The 7,149-nt window shown below is 33.1% G+C and overlaps 1 protein-coding gene across 2 annotated transcripts in view; it reads left to right on the top strand.

Moving 5' to 3' along the window:
- The first annotated feature begins 273 nt into the window (after window positions 1–273).
- Window positions 274–7,149, top strand: part of LOC150093807 (glutamate-gated chloride channel-like) — a 228,489-nt gene continuing 221,613 nt past the window's right edge. For both annotated transcript variants that reach the window (XM_090412550.1, XM_090412549.1), the window contains exon 1: window positions 274–582. The gene's annotated coding sequence lies outside the window, so the exon portion shown is untranslated. The remainder of the gene's footprint in view (window positions 583–7,149) is intronic.

The following is a 7,149-nucleotide window of genomic DNA, read 5'->3' as shown; positions in this document are numbered from 1 at the left end:
GGGGGAAGAGAGAGACGTAAGAGGGGGGGGGGGGTTCCACTACTCGCTCAAGCAGGCACTGCGAATCACCTAGACACAGGAATTAAATAGAGATACTACATTTAGCTATTGGGAACCTACTACGCATGCTCACAGAGGTAATGCCATGCAGCTCAAACGCGCACTTGGCGTTTCTCCAGCTACCATAGTAACGCTCTAACAGGATCGCCTGGTGGTCGCTGTTTGGATGGGCAGTATACACACATGCCTGACGAGCTGGTAGGTACCTTTATCTCCCACTGTTGGGCCCTCTAGCCGGCTCTACTGCTAATGATGTTAGTACGTCTGTGATCGCAGTATGCTGACGATTCATGCTCGGTCCTGATACGGAAGAGGAGGAGGATCGCAATTTTTATTTTTTTCTGTGGGGAGAAAATCCCTTACTTCTGTGGTATCGGTAGTGTAGTTGTGCCGATGGTGTTCTGCGCATCTCGTGGTGGTATAGAGTGCGTGGTGTTTGATCCTGATCATCTCGGCTGTCTGCTTGGATTCCTAAAGTGATCCAGAAGAAAAAAAAACTGTTGGCGGAGGAGTGGAAATTAGGTAAGTACCCTTTTGAGCTTCGTAAAGTTGTAGTATGAGTAGCGCACATGCCTAATGATGTAGTCTGGAATGATTTAGCACTATTGCACTAGCTCAGGGACCAGGGGATGGGGAAGGTATTTGATTCTCATTACTGATTTATCTACAGGTATCCATTTATTAAATTCAAATATTACCTTTCACTTCTGTATATAAAAAAAAAAAACACCCAATGTTGTTTTCCTATAGTATTTGTTACGTCAGCGCACGTGAGGGTGATGTCACAAATACCGACATTGTTAACAACAATGGTGAATGGACTCAAATGCATTTGTAATTGAACACCTATGAAAATAAATGGTAAATTAGGGCTTAAATTTAACTCAAAGCATCGTATTAAATATATTTTATCAGAAATGAATATATTCACTCTGAGAACTCTTACTGTTATTAATTATATAAGATGGAATGTTTTAATAAACAATAATTGTATAGTTTTGGTTTAAATGAATTTTTTTAAATGATTTTTTAAAGATTCATTTAAAATTTTCTTTTAAATGAATTTCATTTAAAATTTTGAAATTTAAAAGATTCTTTAAAATTTCAATTCGTTTACAAAACAAGCGATATTCTCCTTTTAGTCTGTTTTTATTTATTATTAAGTTCACGTGAAACCTTATGCTATGATAGATTGGTATAAACTTGGCTCTGCCAACCGGACAGAGTTGGAGTACGGTACTGATGTTTTTAGACCTTGTCCAAGAATAAAGCAATGATTTTGGACTAGAATGAAGAATAACCCATGGTAAGAGCCGGTAATGAATATTATGGTCAGAATTTCAAGATTAAGGTTTGAATTAAAATCTCAAGAGGTAGGATACTTGTTAATTTAACAGACATAAATATATTATTATTATTATTATTATTATTATTATTATTATTATTATTATTATCTAAGATATATTTCCTAGGTAGCCGAAGAAAGAAATGTGGATCTGCAAATATATAACTGAGCAATTTATGAACTTTATATTTAATTACTAAATTTAGTTAGAGTATTAATATTCAGGTATCTTGATGATAATTAGCTATTTTAGTTTTGCTTCCTAGATCGCAAGGGGTAGGAAATGTAAGATTCTTTATATATATTAACATTAAATATACAGATTATAAGTTTTTTTATTTAATACTATTTTTATGAGAAGCCCTCCAAAATTATCTTAGGCGTTTGGTCAAAACAATTAACAATCATATGATAAAATAGATCTTATCCAAATGATATCAATAGATCTAATAAATTCCCTTGTTAATGAAACAATAAATGCTAAATTTAATTTAACAATGAACTAACATCACAATTAAAATAAGTCACATTGTTGTGTATTTGAGTATTGGATGAAGCAATCCATTTCGAATTGTCTAGGGCTAGTTTAGATCGTAGTCCATTGCTAGTGAGATTTTTATTTTTATTTATTTATTATTATTATTTTGTGTGTGTGTGTGTGTGTGTGTGTGTGTGTGTGTGTGTTTAATCTATTCTTTTTCTTTTTACTCGTTCCATGGTGTCAGTTTATTATTCTCCTTCCGTTCCTCTTATATTTTTTATATAATTTCATGGTCTTCCTTTTGTTCGTATATCTCTTTCTTATATTTTTATTTTTACTGCTTCATCTCTAATTTGAATTCTTGTTATCTTCCCATGTTGGAGTCAATGAGCAGTCTCATTGTCACATCCTTTCCTACCTTTGCGCCAGACAATGGGCGAATAGTAATGGCAGGTGAGTAAAGAATTCGGTTGCGATGTGCTTAAAACATCGTGCTTTTGACATTGAAATATTAATTGACACGTTTATACCCAAAATGTATCCATGGTAACGGTAGAGGGCGCTCATATTTGTCCTTGATACAGACAAGAGACGTTAGTTACAGCTTCTCTCTTATTTTATCAAAAAAACATGTATTGGATGATCATATGATGTAATGCCTTTAATTTTTTCCGAAGCGATGCATTCTGGGTAATGGAACAGTATTCGATCACATATGCAGTCCTTCGTGTGTTACCTTTACATTTTCAGTTACGTTCGATCAAACAATGAAGTCCAATATCTGTCGTAATCCCAAAGGATCAAGAAAATTCCTTAAAGGAAGCGCCCTCTAGCTTTTCATAAATATTAGATATTGAATAAATATGAACATAAATAAATAATATTTCTTGAAAGTAAAATATACAACAGTAAACAAGCAGATAATGAACTTAATGGAGAAATTAATTCTTCAAATTACTATTGAAGTATTTTAGTAACAAAGTTAGCAATTGCACAGTCGATCCCTGCACATTAGCCGTCACATAATTCTAATTAGTTCTTTAATACGGAAGAAAACACGCAGTTGTCTGAGATTTTTCCCGGTTGATGGCACTTTAATTTTTTTTTCCAACGGCCTACTAAGCCATTTACAAGAGGCGTTTGCTGCTGAGGTCTGGTTATTGCGTTTCGTGATCTAAGTAATGTTGATCCTTTCCTAAGTAAAATGTACTTTAAGGGGAAGCAAAATAGCTCAGTTTACTTAGTCTCATGCAGACAGTGTTGCACATTATTATCCCTTTTTTTATTATATTTTTACTACGCTAAAGAACAAATTGACTTTTCTAGTTTATTTATTGTATTTACGAAAGAGTGTATATTTATTATATTTATTTATTACAAAATAACTGATTTTTATTTCATTTTTGAACTTGTAGTTTTGCAATAATAATTTATAATTTAATGTTTTAGAATTTTAATACAAATTTATTAATTTTAAATTAAAATTCTAAAAATTATAGAAGAAGTTTGTAGTCTATACATATTATCAAAACTTTACATTGAGAAATCACAGGTTTTGAAACAGATGTTGGTTGTATCTTTTCCTCTTTTAAAATATGAAAAGCAAGATGTGCTTTCAACAGAAAATAATAATACCGTGATCATCACAATTAAAAAAAGTCACATTGTTGTGTATTTCAGTCTTGGATGAAGTAATCCATTTCGAATTTTCTAGGGCTAGGTTAGATCGTAGTCCATTGCTAGTGAGATGTTTTTTGTGTGTGTGTGTGTGTGTTTTCAATCTATTCTTCTTTTTACTCGCTTCATGGTGCCATTTTATTATTCTTTCTTTTTCCTTCCGTTCTTTCCTCTCATATTTTTTATATAATTTCACGGTCTTCCTTTTATTCGTATATCTCTTTCTTATATTTTTATTTTTGCTGCTTCATCTCTAATTTGAATTCTTGTTATCTTCCCATGTTCGAGTCAATGAGCAGTCTCATTGTCACATCCTTTCTGCTCCAGACAATGGACGAATAGTAATTTGATTTCTTCATTTGTCTAAAATGTGATGCAAAAAGACAAAAGCGAACATTTTAGTTAAGGCGAGCAAAAATCGATTGTTGATTGCGTAACTAAAATAATTTAATTTTTTCAGTCATAGTTTTTGACAGTTAATTTTACATCATGTATGAGTACAATGAATAAGAAACTCCTGTCTTTTATTTTTTTCTCTTTCCTCATGAATTTATATAAGGAAAACTGCAGTTGTTTCGGATGTTTATTAACTTACTGGCAGATATCATTATTTTAATAAAAGAGTCATCATGAAATATAGTCTTAATGTTTCTACGATCCATGATAGGAAATAAATTAAGAATTAATTATATGGTATAATGCCACGCACGCACGTACTTTATAATAATTAAGTTCTTCTTTCGTATTAGAAAACAACTGTAATAAAATTAAATACAGGGAACACGTTTAAATTGGTTAATATTAGTTAAATCGGCTAATATCAGTATTTATGTTCATGGTTGAGAAGGCGTACCAGACACAGGCTATTAATCCTCTGTCTGGCTGTATATTAAACAAATTCGGGAAAGGCTCTACACCAAAAGACATTAATTTAGTATGATCATCATTATTTTTAGGTTAATATTAAGATAATTTGGAGGGGAGAATTAAGGAAAATTCCGTTTGTGTTCTGACGTTGATGCTCTATAATTTTGGACGCCATGCATCGGATCACCAACGTACAAGCTCCGAATATAGAGCCCGAGGCAGGTTCACATTACAGCTGCTGTGAGATTGTGTTTAGTACTTTACAACAAGTAGAATGATATTTTAAAGACTGTGAAATTAAACTTCCAACACCTCACCGGCACAACGTACTATTATTTTGTCTGGATCCGTTCCAAGTGTTCGCCCGGTGACAATAAGCTTAGTCTACAGTTTCTCCACCGATGAGTAATTGTTACCGAAATGTTTACGTTTGTTACAATTCGAGGGGATTTCTTCTACTGACGAAATCACCCCTTTCTAATTTCCTGCGCAAGAATGCTCGATTAGCATCCTTTTAGTGAAATTGCTACGACATTCCTTTCGCATTCTTACATCTTTAGGCGTTACATTTAGTTAGACCACATGCATCGCTGGAATCCCAGGCAGACGGCGACCGTAAAACCACAGTGCAGGCTGCGGGCAACTGTTTCAAAATGCGGACCTCTCGGAGATGGTGATTGACAACCTAGTATCTAGATTAACGGTTCTTCGCACTGCATGACTCTCCATAACTGAAACATTTATTTACCAGAAGCACGATTGCAAAAGGTGGTCATGCTGACAATTATCTTACATCATCAACGTGTACAACAATATGGTAGTGAAAAGAGAAAAGCATTGCCGTCTGGTGACCAACTATTTAACTAAAATTTTATTTACTGATTTTGTAAGTACCTTTTCTCATATAACAGGAAATCGCTCTCTCTCTCTCTCTCTCTCTCTCTCTCTTTATTTTTGTATCTTCGAGGGTTTCTACGGAAATAGCTCGTTCAATTGGTGCGTTTAGCTTGCTCGTTTTCTTTTTAGTTTTCGTCGTTTGTGTGACCCCAATAAAATCCATCTTGTTAGGTCGCATATTGCAATAACGTAGAAGTAGAATTACTCTGTTGTGTGCATTTATTTTTAGAGTTTAGTGAGGTAAAAAAGGAGATAAGTATGATATTTGATCTCCGTGGCATATCGTTGTTAATAATGGCATTGAGCCATCGCCCGTATGTTAACTTATTCCGCGGTAAGTGTAGAAATGCACTTCAGTAACCATCTGGTGAGACTGAAGAATTAAATTGACTGAAGACAGTCTAAAACTAATTTTTCATACAGAAATAGGAATTGGTTCATTTTCTAGATTGAGTAAGTCATGCGGGAACAATATTTACTCTTAAACATTGATAAGATTACATAAATAAAGATAAAGCTCCCTTTATTTATTAATATTAATGCTATATGTTTGGATACGTTATCGTTATAACACAATAAAGAAAAGTAACATGTATGAAAAATATCACTGAATGTAGATTTTCGCAATTGTTGGCCCCATACTGCTTGTATTGCTACCCATTTTAAACTGGTGATTCTCATACTAAAAATGCCTTGTTTTTAGCTACTGGATGCGTTTTTTAGTAGACAAATAGACATTGCGACAATTTGAAGATATTGACGCAATGGAAATACTCTTAAAATACATTGAATGATGAATGTTTTTTTTTAAAATATTATTCTATTATTTTTAACCTAACCTAACCGATACAATTTATTGCATGTACTTAAATATATCTATTTTAAATGTAGGCAATAAATTCAACAAAATTTTATGATTTTATTTCATTAAAAGCTTTGTTCTTAATAATGGTTTTATTCTTACTGAAGATTAAAATTTTTGGCTATTGGATTTTTTTTCCTTCAAATTTTGTTACGGGTTTTTTGAGTCTAATGTTTCTCCATCTCTAGCACAAATATTATTGTTTTAGTTTTTCGTCCATCTTCCTCTCGCCTCCCCCATCCCCGTCTTGCAACTTAATGAGATATAAAAAGAAAAAAAAAACACAACTAAATTCATCTGGTTACTCGGTGGTAATGCACAGCTGGCTAATGTATAGCAGCCTGTTTGGTTGAGTGGATAGCGTACTTGCTATCTAACTAACAGACTACAGGTTCGATTTTAACCCCGGATGTAGATGTTCATGATGCCTTTAGATGTAAAAGGAATTTCAACATCCAGTGGAGGACCACTACCTGAATTGAAACAGTTTCAAGTTCCATTTGATTTATAGAGCAGAGTTTGCGGATTATATAATCCTTAATCCACTCGTAGTATGCTCATGATAATATACTTATAGGTTTACAATGTTTCATGGGTGAATCTACAAAAAATGATGCTTGTTCACTTTTTTCTTTTTATTTACTTCGGATTAATAGAACTTCTTAAAGTTCTTCTTAAAGACAAAAAGATCTGACCTCAGACATATTTTTCTTGTATTCGATAATTTATCTCTTATTTTGAAAAGCTGCTGAAATAAAGAATTCCAGACGTTATTTGTGAGTGATTTATGTCGATCAGGTTTATTAAATTACCACATTAAAAAGAAATTACGAAATCACATTTCAGAACTAATTAAGAATACACAGATAAAAGTTCTATAATAACTACAGAACAAGGATAGACTGAAGAAATTAAAAAACGAAAGGAATTAGACAAGGGGACTCCTTAAGCCTCTTCCTT

Source organism: Typopeltis vanoorti, chromosome 23 (assembly GCF_054136105.1).
Source record: "Typopeltis vanoorti isolate ZY-2024b chromosome 23, IOZ_Tvanoo_1.0, whole genome shotgun sequence".
In the NCBI taxonomy this organism is placed as follows: domain Eukaryota; kingdom Metazoa; phylum Arthropoda; class Arachnida; order Uropygi; family Thelyphonidae; genus Typopeltis; species Typopeltis vanoorti.
This window is presented reverse-complemented; position numbering and strand designations above follow the sequence as displayed.